The following is a 13,696-nucleotide window of genomic DNA, read 5'->3' as shown; positions in this document are numbered from 1 at the left end:
TCAGGACCTGGACAGGCAGGTGTGTATTTGACTTTGCTTGAAGGATAACTAAAGAAGGGCTGCTCTTCAAGATCTTGTGTGACCGAGGAAAAAATCGAGAGTGGATGCTCAGATGGAAGTTCTAGACGCTAAATATTTCATTCTGTTCCCATTTTTACTTTGTTCATGTATAACTTATCATAACTAATGATTATGCATTCTCAGAGTCATGTCTTTTTTGTGGTTAAATTTACTCTCTTTTAAGTACTTTACATATAAATAAGAAAACATATAAAAGGAACAAATAAAAATGTTTTATTGTGCTATCGGATAACTAGCACAACCAACTAACCTCTTAAGTTCTTTTCTTAATGGGGGAAACATCAAAGCCAGCCATGTAACTGCTACCTGTAACCTCTTACCTGTCTCATTGTCCTCATTGTAGCCCACATATTCCACCATCGGGACCTCTAATGGCAAGCTGCTCACTCACTGGGACCATCTTTACTTTCACTCTTTTACTTCAATCCCGTTCACCACCAGTAAAGCACTTTGCTATTGCCAGTGACACCTATGAATTATCCCTCCATCCCTCCATTACAGGACTGCAGTATACCAGCATCACCAGAAGGACAGGACATCAATCCATGCTTAGGTACCTACCCATACTGGGCCATTATGCCAGCTCTACAGGACTGCATTACCCTGCGTAATCTCATCCTATGGCCCCATTTTTACTCCACTCCATTTTTACTGGGACCATTTTTACTCCACTTTCACTCCTTTACTCCAACCCAGTAGAGGACTTCACAAAGTGTCCTTGTGACAATCCTGTGCTTGGCTCGCTAAGATTTATTGTCATAATAACCAACAGCAGCAAATGTAAGCAACAAAAACAATTGTTCAATCTGGATGGGTCATGCAGTCTTCATTCAGCCCCAGAGGACAATTCCCAGATGGCTTCTTTACTTCAGCTGCAAATTACATATTCTTAATCAATTGAAAGGAAACAGAGTGTGTCCAGCAAGTAAGCAGCAACAGCCTCCATTTACAGTCACATGAAAAAGTTTGGGAACCCCTCTCAGCCTGCATAATAATTTCCTCGCCGTTCAACAAAAAAGATAACAGTGGTATGTCTTTCATTTCCTAGGAACATCTGAGTACTGCGGTGTTTTCTGAACAAGGATTTTTAGTGACGCAGTATTTAGTTGTATGAAATTAAATCAAATGTGAAAAACTGGCTGTGCAAAAATGCGGGTCCCCTTGTAATTTTACTGATTTGAATGCCCGTCACTGCTCAATACTGATTACTTGGTTGGATTAGCTCGTTAAGCCTTGAACTTCATAGACAGGAGTGTCCAATCATGAGTGGTAAAAAGTATCTAAGGTGGTCAATTGCAAGTTGTGCTTCCTTCCATCTGACTCTCCACTGAAGAGTGACAGACAGCATGGGATCCTCAAAGCAACTCTCAAAAGATCTGAAAACAAAGATTGTTCAGTCTCATGGTTTAGGAGAAGGCTACAAAAAGCTCTCTCAGAGGCTTAAACTGTCAGTTTCAACTGTAAGGAATGGAATCAGGAAATGGAAGGCCACAGGCACAGTTGCTGTTAAACACAGCAGGTCTGGCAGGCCAAGACAAATACAGGAGCGTCATATGCGCAGGATTGTGAGAATGGTGACAGACAACCCACAGATCACCTCCAAAGACCTGTAAGAACATCTTGCTGCAGATGGTGTATCCGTACATCGTTCTACAATTCAGCGTAATTTGCACAAAGAACATCTGTATGGCAGGGTGATGAGAAAGAAGCCCTTTCTGCACTCACGTCACCACAAACAGAGTCACTTGTTGTATGCCATTGCTCATTTAGACAAGCCAGATTCATTCTGGAACAAAGTGCATTGGACTGATGAGACAGAAATTGAGTTATTTGGTCAGAACAAAAAGCGCTTTGCATGGCGGAAGAAGAACACCGCATTCCAAGAAAAACACCTGCTACCACCTGTTAAATTTGGTGGAGGTCCCATCATGCTGTGGGGCTGTGTGGCTAGTTCAGGGACTGGGACCCTTGTTAAAGTCGAGGGTTGGATGGATTCAACCCAATACCAACAAATTCTTAAGGATAATGTTCAAGCATCAGTCACAAAGTTGAGGTTACGCAGGGATTGGATATTCCAACAAGACAATGACCCAAAACACAGTTGGAAATCTACGAAGGCATTCATGCAGAGGGAGAAGTACAATGTTCTGGAATGGCCGTCACAGTCCCCTGACTTGAATATCATCGAAAATCTATGGGATGATCTGAAGAAGGCTGTCCATGCTCGACAGCCATCAAATTGAACTGAACTGGAGAGATTTTGTATGGAAGAATGGACAACAATACCACCATCCAGAATCCAGACACTAATCAAAGGCTGTAGGAGGTGTCTGGAGGCTCAAAGGAGCAAAAGGAGGCTCAACTAAGTATTGATGTCATATCTCTGTTGCGGTGCCCAAATTTATGCACCTGTCTAGTTTTGTTATGATGCATATTGCATATTTTCTGTTAATCCAATAAACTTAATGTCACTGCTGAATTCCTACTGTTTCCATAAGGCATGTCAGATATTAAACGGAAGTTACTACTTTGAAAGCTCAGCCAATGATAAACAAAAATCCAAAGAATTAAGAAGGGTTCCCAAACTTTTTCATATGGCCATATACCATTTATTGGAACCTGGGCCCTGTGTCTGTGTAGTTGGGTTTGGGGTGCTGCAATGCCCCCTATTGGTTACAGTACAGAGTTAACACTTTACAAAAATGGGCATCTGCAAGTGCCTAGACGTTTGAAATCCAAGTCGTTAGATCCATGAAGCAGTAGCGCTAACCACTGCACTGCCGTGTAGTAAAAGTTAATACAGTCGGTTAGCTGACTATGGTAAACTACTTATTAGCTTATTGTTCGTACAAATTACCAGAACTATTTGAATTTTGCCCAGTCTAATGTTGGCACCCTCACTTATCTGCTCCAATGGATTTAACGTGCACTGTAAAGAGTTAAATTGCATTGGTTACTGTAACTGTCACCATTTTGTTGACAAGAGACATGTCCTTGTTAAAACGAGATGATATTTGCCCAGCCAGTTTTAAATATTTTAATCCTCTAGCAAATTGGCCACACTGTGCTGAACGAAGTGAGATATGTAAAGGGCCCAGCAGAGAGTTAAACTTTATTGTGGCAGTTTTTATTATCACGTTTTTCACAAGATGGATTCCATAGTTAAATTGCAGGAGACATTTTCTAATACACTAGAGAAATTCACGGGCTAACTTGCCACGTTATTGTGTTTGCAGTGATGCGAGAAAGAAATGACGCCTGCCTTCTTAACGGTCGTATAATCTTTATTTTAAAAATGAAAAGAAGACATCCTGTATTGAGCGAAACTTGGAAAAACTTCAGACATGACAAGAAGGGATACATGCATACATATGATTTTTACAAGTTATTTTGAAATCTGATGTACCAATGAAAAAATCCTAATTTTTCTGGTCGTGTCTCAGTTTTTTAAGGTCAAATTGGCTGTTTGAGAGTTGGTCACCCTGGTTGTAATGTGATAGGGCAGGAGACAGTAACTGCATGGCGCTCGCAGGTAGTGTGGCTCCATAAAATGCCCAAGGCTGTGAATTTCCAGATCATTTGGAACATCTAAATGAATAGAACTGGAAGCATCAAAGCAAGGCCAAGCGAGGCGGGGAAGTACTCACAAATTGGACAGAAGATGGTGTGGTTGAGTAAAAGGACTACAAGACTTATGTATAAATTTTAGGGCACCAACCCGGTCGTCCCTGGTTAATCCAACATAGGAAAACAAAGAAAAATGGCTACAAAAGGGTGTAAAGATAACAGAAAAGTCTGAAACAGCAAGAAAAGCCACCAGGCCAGGAATTTTATTCTCTTTGGATCACCACATAGGAGCTCCATCCTGAGGTGTGTTCTGTTCAAAGTGGAGTGCCTTCTTCCAGTTGCAAAAAAGTCAACTGTCATGTAATGCGGTGGCCGCTAATTAATTTGGCTCTGCCGGCGGCTCGTCTGACTCGGAGCTCCTTCTGTCAGTCGTCTCCGTGATAAATAACCCCTCCTTTAGGGCGGTCGTCCTTTTGAAGCTCTGGGACTGGAAGAGGCGGAGTCAATTCCCCTCTCTAAGCGTCTTCTCAGCGCTGTGGAGAAAATTAAAGAGGAGAAGGTTAGCGCCAGCGCCCCCTCTTGAGCCGGGGTGGTAGTACATACAGTACCTCAGATTAGCCCTGATAGTGAGTGATCCACAGAGGCTCATGCTTGACAATAGTCAAAAAAAGGAACCAGGAAAGACAAGGGTCAGTTTAGTTAAGCAATGAAGTATATTTATAATAAAATAAACTCTAGCACAGAAAACACTGTAACTATGCTTACCAGAAGATACTAATCAAAACAAACTGCTCTGAAAAGATTTACTGCTTCAGATAGAGACACTGTAAGAAATAAACATAAGAAAAGATGAGAAAGAGTTGGGACACCATAAGGTGATGCCCATTTATTTGGTGGAAAATAACTAAAATGAGTTGAAACCTTTATTGAGATGCCTTTTAAGACACGAGTCCCAGATCAGATTGACTCAAGATGGCAGTGAAACTCATTAAGAGGGAGCCAAGGCAGAAGGGGATTAGAGCTTGGAAGTGATGTCCGTTGTCATCCCATTGTCGGTCGTAAGGTTTTCCGAAGATAAGAGCAGAGAGGGAAGCATTGGACAACAGCACCAACCCTTGGCTTGAGGAGGAATTACAGTTCAATGAGCCCTGAATTGATCTCTTAAGTGCAAATGTGTGACAACACCAAAAACCAAATGTTACTCCGCTCTTCGTGTTCAGCGTTCCCAGAAGTAGGCTTGGATCATCATGTTGTCTTGCAGCTCCAAGTTTGTCACTCTACATGGTGTTCTGCTCACTTTGGCTCTATTTTGATAAACAAAAACCATATTAAATTGTAGCGGGGCTACATAGTAGTAATAGTGTTTGTGTTCGTACCACGTGCGTCTTGTTTCCATTGTCCCGTTTACTGTTTGTGTGTGTCAGTGAATGCCGTTCCTCCGATGATGAAAGGAGATCGCAGCCCCAAACCTGGAAAACACCGGTTTTTCAATTAATCAATTACATTCGTCACAGGACTATAAAAAACAATCAAGAGGAGACAAGGAGGAGGGAGGAGAGAGAGAAGGAGACTTTCATTATACGACCACAAACCACTTGTACCTGCTGTATTTCACATCGCGCAATTCTATCCAGTTTGTTTTTCATTCTGCCGGACTCACTCCAACACCCTCATCACAAGAGACCCCGGGGTCGGATCATTTTCCACCACCGCCGAGGATACACGGTGAGGCTGTTCCATTTTGTTCCGGGAATTACAAACACTCCATATATCGGTTAACCAGTCATCTGCATTCAGGACAATTGTTACTCGGACTCAAGTTCACGACCGTTCATTTCCGTGCTTCATTCATTCTTTTTTGGCATTTGTGTTGTTTGTTATATGTTACAAGGGCAAGGGAGGGGTTGTTATATCCATCTAGGGATTTGTCACGGTGTTGCTTTGGTGGAGGGATATTTATAATTTGTTTAGCTTTTCTGTTTCATTTATTACAATTTATCAGTTTAAGTTTACATATCTGATTTTCTTTTGTGCTTATTTACACCGTCGATTGTGGGGAAAAGGTTTAATTTGTTAAAGGTACAGCTTGATTAGATTTAACCTCAGCAATTAATCCAGGCCACAGGTCTTGGAGGTGGAGCTGCCGGCCGGGTAAGGGGCGGCCGTTACAAAATGAACGCATACATACATTATGGGTGAATTTAATGTATGAGTAAATTGATAAATCAATCAATGACATCCACATTGATTTCTACATCACAAAATCAACTACAATATGTTGTAACGTGTGTGCATAGGGGACACCTGAAGGGCTCTAGTGACTGTAATTCTACCGCCACACCAGGGATTGGCGCTGTGTCTTAACGCCATTCTCTCTTTCTCCCTCTGCAGACCAGATGATTGACAGCTGAAACGCCTCTGATGTTACTTCTGGTGTCCATCCACCAGGACCCGCCTCTTCCTGCCAGGAGGACTGAAAACTGGAAGCTCCACCATCTTTGCCAGTTCTGTCCTGAACATAAAACTCTCTGTAATCATTTGCTTGTTGTTTTTCAATTTCCTAACAAACCAGTAATGTGCGGTAACCGGGTAGGTACCTCAATTCTTTATCGTTGTCCTTTCATTCTTTTACAATGTATGGTATCTTTTGAAGTTGCAAAGTAATATAGTTGATAATATACCTTGTTGTGTGATGATGGCTATGCTGAGGGATCAGAGCCCCTCTTACGTAAATCATTTGAGCGGAATTTTAAAATGCCTTAGTGAAAGTTGACATCCTAGTTTACCGACAGATCCTTTTACCACTCTCTCTATATGTTGATACCCGTAGACTTTAAGACTAGCAGCTAGTTCAACTCTTTCTGCGCTGGGGGGATACATTGTAAACCCCTTTTCTCAAGCTCTGCACCAGAATGAATTGTTCTCATGGTTTTACACAACAAGGGAGAAGGTGGCAGATGAGATGACAATCAACGTCCTCACTGGTCATGAAACGCCACTTGTTTCGTTCATTTTCCGCTTAGTGAAGCTCAAAGTTTCTGTTGCAGATTCGATTTTGCACAAACCGTTTCTCTCCAAAGGTTATTCCTTCATGTTTGTCTTCGAAATCCACGTCAGGCATTTCTTAATCATGAAAAGCCTTGAATAGAATGTTTTCAAAGGTTATTCCTTTCTTTAAAGTTTCCCTACTTGCTGGGCCGGTTCTAGACAGGCATATTTAAGGGGGCAGACAGAAATGTGAAGGGGGCACATGGTGGCGGAGGAGGTGGAAAGGGGTGGGGTGGTGGTGGGGGTGCTCTGGATAACTGTTTTTGTCATGTCATTGGATTGCACTTTGTCAGGCCTCTACCCTAAGACCTGTCCTACTTGGGTGTCCCACCTGAAGGCTAAGCTTCTGCTGGTGTAGCTCCTAGGGTCACTGAGGCACGCAACCCCTGACCACGATAAGGTGGCAATCCCTCAAGAGGAAAACTGAAAAATAAAACAACAAAAAATAAAATAAAATATTCCTCATCGGATTATAACAACTAAAAACATGACATTTACCTTAATTGGATGGCCTATATCAAATATATTCAAACCCAACAATAACACTTCTCACTATTGCCAATATTAACAAAACTAAAAAGGGTAGGCCAAGTTATAAAAAAAATATAAAAAGTCTTGAAAAATAAAACTGAAAAATAGAATAAAAAAATTAAATAAATAATGAATAAAATAAAATATCCATCCAGATCTTTACAACCAACAATATAAATTATCTTAATTGGATGGCCTAATTCTCAAATAAATTTGCAAAATAAAGTAAGAATAAAATAAGACCTCTCAATATAGCCAATATTTACAAAACTAAAAGGGTTGGCATAGTAATTAAAAAAACAATTCACCATGTCTTTTCCTACAATTCTCAAACTAATTTGTAGAACACAACAGATTTAGAACAGAACATTTGAACTGTTTTCTTCTTTTTTTGTCTCGTTTGCTTTGTAAGCAACTGAACTCTCTGTTTGCAAGTGAACAGCTCCACTCTCCTTCCTCCTCAATCCACTCTACAACAACAGTCTCCTGTTTCCCTTTGCAAAACTCTTCCAAATTCATCATATCCAAGTTATTTGTTATGGACTTCTCATGGGCCAAGATCATCAAATTCCTCTTTCTTTTATGTAACATGGTGCGACTATTGGGGGGTTAGGACCCATGACATAGTGGAGAAGGAACTCTCACACGATGCTGAAGACACACCAATTACCAGGGCTGTTACACACAATTTATGCAACTCAGGAAAGGCTTCCTTGTACTCCTGCAGGAGTTTACACACAGTGGACAGGTCTGTTTCCTTTGAACATTTTTGAGCAGCATCTGTTTTGCCACAAGAACTTCATTTTCAGACTTACAACATCTGCTACAGTGCCAGCCATCACAGCCAGAGGGTGCAACAGGGTGGGATCTAGAAATGCTAGATTTGGGTGCAAGACTAGATATGGCTCTCATCAGGTCAATATTCTTGTGTGAAAATCTAGTTTCCATTTCTGAAATGGCCCTGTCAAGGATGTTGAGCAGCGATCTTTTCAGAGACTGATGGGGAAATGGTAGGGTCACCAGAGTCTGTATGGCCCAAAGTTGAGAGCACAACACTTTGACCCAGGTGTTTGCTCATTGTTCTCCTTCTCTTTGTTGGATGTGACTCATCCTCATCAGGAGATGACACTCCCCAACAGTCATCCTCAGATGTTTTTAAGGAGTCCAGTGCTGCACTAACAACCTCAGAAGCACTGCACAGATCAACTGACTGAGACTGTAGAATAGCATTTGCTGGTTTCAAGACACCAAGCACCCGCACTGGGAACTTTCCAATCTCAAAGAAGTGATGCCTCTTAATTTGGCATAGCAGGCCTGATGCCTCGGTGCACAGGTCAACTGCAGCATCATCATCCTCTGTCATCTCAGATAGGATACTAAGGATTTGTTCTTGATTGTCCACAGTGCACCTTGTCACCTCATAGTGGCTTGTCCATCTGATCTCAAGCAGCCTTTTTAGACAAGGTGCATCATGTTTATTGAGCACATAGTGGTGGTGAAAAAGTTGTAGAGTGAACTAGATAGGCTAAAAATCTTTTGCACATGCTCACTCTGCATGGCATGCACAACCACTAAGTGCAGTTGGTGGTTGTAGCAGTGGATGTTTGGGACATATCTGTCAAGCTTCTTTTGGAGCAGAGCTTGTACCCACCTCTAACCCCACTCATCACAGAAGCCCCATCATAACACTGGCTAAGTATACTGTCAGCACTGTAGCCAGCATCAGAAAGGTGTAACAGCATCTCAGAGGTGATGTACTCTGCATCAAGTTGTTGCAAGTCAAGCAACCCAATAAGATGCTCCTCTGGCATGGAATTTCTGACAAACCGTATTATCACAGACACATTTTCCACATTGCACCTATCCCTGGTCCCATCACTTTTGAGGCAAAACCCTGCAGAATCAGCACTTTCATATTTTTCCTGACCTCTCCAAGCACCATGTCAGCCAGTGTTTGGATAATTTCATTTTGGATATCCTTAGATGTGTATTTTGCATTTTTGGGATACCCTTAGCAATGCTTGCTAGCTTCTCATCCTTCTCTAAGGTATATTCCATCAGTTTTAGAAAAATACCTGAAGCAATGTCATCATCATTACCGCTGCATCATGTCTCAAGGTTTCTGCAGTCCCAGGAGCCCCAACTCATTTACACAGAGAAACCTTATAGCACTACCAATACTCTTGACATAGTAATGTTTTTTTTTCAAGTTGTGTTTTACCAACCAACATTGAATCCACAGTCTCCCCTCTGGCCTCTCTGCTTTTATGCTCAGTCCAGAAGGTTGAAGCATGCACATGGTTGTGGCTGGACACATGCCTCTGTAGCCCCTTGTCTCGATCAAGTGCTGCTTTCCAGTTGTTAAAACCAGTTAAGGTAAAAACTACATCCCTCTCATTAACAGTGCTGCCATATTTCCGACAGGGAAACAGAAGCATGAGTCCCGCACAACAGAGTACTCCAGCCATGGTCGTGTGCGGTACCAGGCAGGATTGAATGATCTTAATGTTGTACCACCAAATACACGTTTGGGGTAACTACCCAGTATTGGCTGGGATGGCGTATTGCCATTTAAGTCACTGGGTAGCTGAGCGGGTTGCTTTGGGGCAGCAATTGTTGGCAAAGGTACAGGAGAACCAGTGCCTGTTGATGCCACAGGAGTAGACATGCCAGCTGATGTCTCTGATGTACCAGCAGCAGCATCATTGCTACTGCTATTGGTACAGGCAGAGCAGCGCCACACTTTTTAAAAGCTTGGAAAAAAGGATGCATTTCACAGCATTAACTTTCCCTTTGTGAGCTGCTGGAAGCTGGGTGGAAAGTGAATAATCTTTACTAAAATCGCTGTGATTACATCAGTGTATGAAACGAGAAAACTGTTGAGTGCAGAGTTGAAAGCTGAGGCGGGGCTTTGTGTCAGGGGTCAGACAGACAGACACAGGTCCTCGAGTCGGCTCTATGCAGCAGAAAAGAGAAAGAAACACTTCTCTACCAGACTGAAACTGTGAGAACAATGGACTAGTCCCCCATTAACTGTACAAATATAGATGTATTTTTTAGTTGTTGTTAATTATATCACGAGTCGCTATGATGTTGACGACAGAGATTTGCTGCTTCCTCAAAGCCTCCCGCCGTTGCGCAACTCATTTTGCTCTGCCCTGCCTACTGAGAAACCTGACACCGGGTCATTTGCATACTAACAGTGATTGGATGTTTAGCTGGAGGGAGGGTGAGTGGGGGATCTCTGCGGAGTGCTGTGTGAGCTGCGGACAAACAGTGCACGGAGGGAAAGAGCGAACAAGAGGTGAAACCTATCATCTCATTTGTGCCTTTTCCAGTGGATTTTTCAGCTACTGTAGTAAATCTTGTCCATATTCAGTTTGTGGGCAATCTATTATTTTCTTTCTCAACTTCTAAAAGTTTGATTTAAGGGGGCAGGATGTTTGTTTAAGGGGGGATTGCCCCCTCTTGCCCCAGCGTACAAGGCGTGTATCCTGTGAGCGTAAGCTCCACATCTCTTTTATTTATTAGCTTCATCAACTTTGGATCGGGTGAACATTTCCTGTCAAAGGTTTCTTCTCGGAAGAGGTTATTTTTATTAGCTTAGAAATTCAGGGTAAAATAACACCGGAACTGGCCTTTCACAGCACGTCCTAAAATAATTACAGCCATAGATTATAAACCGTCAGCCATGGTTACGATAATTGAATCCTGTTTGACGCTGCATAAGTGCGTCCTCAACAGAGAGTTACCACTCATTAGAATTAGAGGAGCTCCTTTGAAATAAGAACCATAATAGAAAATGTGGATTCTCAAAGATAATTGCCAGGCTTTATTGCTGAAGACTAAAAAAACAACTTTGTCTGCTCCTCAGAAATGAATAACCGCATTAAATAGCCCTAAAGGCGCATATCACGCATGAATCAGGGATGGCAGCTGTCTCTGTTGTTCTCCGTCTACTTCGGCAGCTTCTTTTCAATGAGATTCTGTCCAGCTGGCTGTAGTCTGGAAAATGGAGTATTGAAATCAGGCAGGTTGTGACCAGAACACTGGCAACATATGGGTAACTGAGGGTTAAAAGCAGGTGCTTCCACACTCGTGTGATTCCTAAGTTGAGGGTCCAGCTGGCCGATCTCAACAGACCTTGCTGCTTATAGCTGCTGTCAGGTTGTCCCCATGATGAATAACCCCTCCTTCAGTGCAGTCGTCCTTTTGAAGCGCTGGGCTCAGAAGGGGCGGGGTCATTTGTCCTCACTGGGCGGTTCCCCAAGAATTTGGAGGAAGAAAATGACCAGACAGTTAGTGGCAGCGCCCCTTCTTCAATACCTGGGAAGAGCTTGGATGGTGACAGACACACATGTGTGACATTTGAAAAACTGGAACTAAGCATTTTTCTAGTTTCCTATTATTGGACTGGTGAAAAAAAGGAAACTGCTTTATTACTCAGATATTATGCTTTAAAATATTTTTTGATTTTAAGTCTTAGTAAAGAGGGGGGGGGGTAGGGAGCATGCGCCAATAGGGAGCTGCTGCACCCCTCGACACAACGAACCTCCTGTTTAAATAAATGTGAAACTTGAGACACTTGTAATCAGAAGTAATTAAATATTAACAATGCAAAGACCTGAATATTTTAATCACATGTTTGATGGGTTGGTAGCTATAAAAAATTTTTTGCGTTACATCGTCTGGGAAGTGAAAGTCCAGGAAGGAACAAAGAGGAGGATCCAAACAATTGTGTGCAGTGTTTTTCTTATAAAAATGGAATACTAATTTATAAAATAAAAATTTGTTAAATAGACAGATTGTCTTGAAGATAGCAAGGAGGGTCTGTATCTGTGTCATCGCTGCTATAAGAATACAGTAAACCCTCGGTTAATTCGTTCCAGACTCTACCACAATAAATGAATTTCCGTGAAGTAGGATTCTTTATTTATAAATCTAATATTTTCGCAGATGGGGCATAGAAAACCTGTTTACGACCTTCTAAATACGTTTTTTAACATTAGAGCCCTCTAGACATGAAATAACACCCTTTAGTCAAAAGTTTAAACTGTGCTCCATGACAAGACAGAGATGGCAGTTCTTTCTCACAATTAAAAGAATGCAAACATATCTTCCTCTTGAAAGAATGTGTGTCAGGAGCAGAGAATGTCAGAGAGAGAGAAAAGCAAACAATCAAAAACCAATAGGGCTGTTGGGCTTTTAAGTGGAAGCACCGCGATAAAGCGGCCACAAGGAAGGGATCAATGTGAAGGTAGTTTTTCAGCATTTTGTAGAGGAGCGTCCGTATCTTCTAAGCAAACAGCCCCTCTGCTCACAGCCCCTCCGTCAGGAGCAGAGAATGTCAGAGAGAGTGAGAGAGGCAGAGAAAAGCAAACAATCAAAAATCAATACGAGCTGCTAGAGCTTTTAAGTGTGCGAAGCTGCGAGCGGGAAGCATATCGTATATCATGGAGGAGTTTTATTTAATACGTAATTTGTGCTCTGATTGGGTAGCTTCTCAGCCATCCGCCAATAGCGTCCCTTGTATGAAATCAACTGGGCAAACCAACTGAGGAAGCATGTACCATAAATTAAAAGACTCATTGTCCACAGAAATCCGCGAACCAGCGAAAAATCCGTGATACATATTTAGATATGCTTACATTTAAAATCCGTGATGGAGTGAAGCCGTGAAAGTCGAAGCGCAATATAGCGAGGGATCACTGTATAATTTTTCTATTACTTAACATTTTGCCTTCAGTCTTTATAATTTTGTATTTTTGTGCTCTAATGAATACTCCAAACATTCGTAATATTAGTTGGCTCTACATTCTTATATCCTTCTAGTCTCATAGGTTCAGCTTAGGGCTTTCATTGAAGGGCTAAGCAGGGTGAGGGATGTTAAATACAGTACAGGTCTGCAAAACAATGGCCTGCAACAGGTTACCAAACCTGTTAAAGTCTCAACACCAGATGCTAGGACCAGAGATCTGGAACTGCAGGGTGAACCTTAAAGACCCCCCAAGGTCACCATTGGCTCCACATCTCTCACCTCTTAGTCTGTGGAAGAGAGCCAGATAGCTTGGGTATCCTTTCAGACCCAGATCTAGACAGTGTGTGTGATCAAAACATGATGAGAAAGAGGAAAAGACAAAGAGTGTGACAGAGCCAAACCAAGATGAAACAGACTGATCCGCCACCAACCAGTTATTGAATATCATAGTGCATGCTGATTCGCTCTTCCTGAGGATATGATGATAAAAAAGTAATGACAGCATTTTTGAGTACGTAAACGCACTAACACTCACTGATACCTGTCAGTCCATAAGCAGATGGGAAGAATGTGAAAACTCCATGAAGATCCGGGCACCGTGAGGCAGGAATGACAGCTCTGCGCTACTGCTCTGCTTATGCTAAAGCGGCTGTGCTAAACTTAGTAAACTTGAACCTGATTAAAACTATATTACGCCTATCAGTTCTTGTC

The sequence above is a fragment of the Polypterus senegalus genome, chromosome 18 (assembly GCF_016835505.1).
Source record: "Polypterus senegalus isolate Bchr_013 chromosome 18, ASM1683550v1, whole genome shotgun sequence".
Taxonomy (NCBI): Eukaryota; Metazoa; Chordata; class Cladistia; order Polypteriformes; family Polypteridae; genus Polypterus; species Polypterus senegalus.
Note: the sequence above shows the minus strand (reverse complement) of the source record.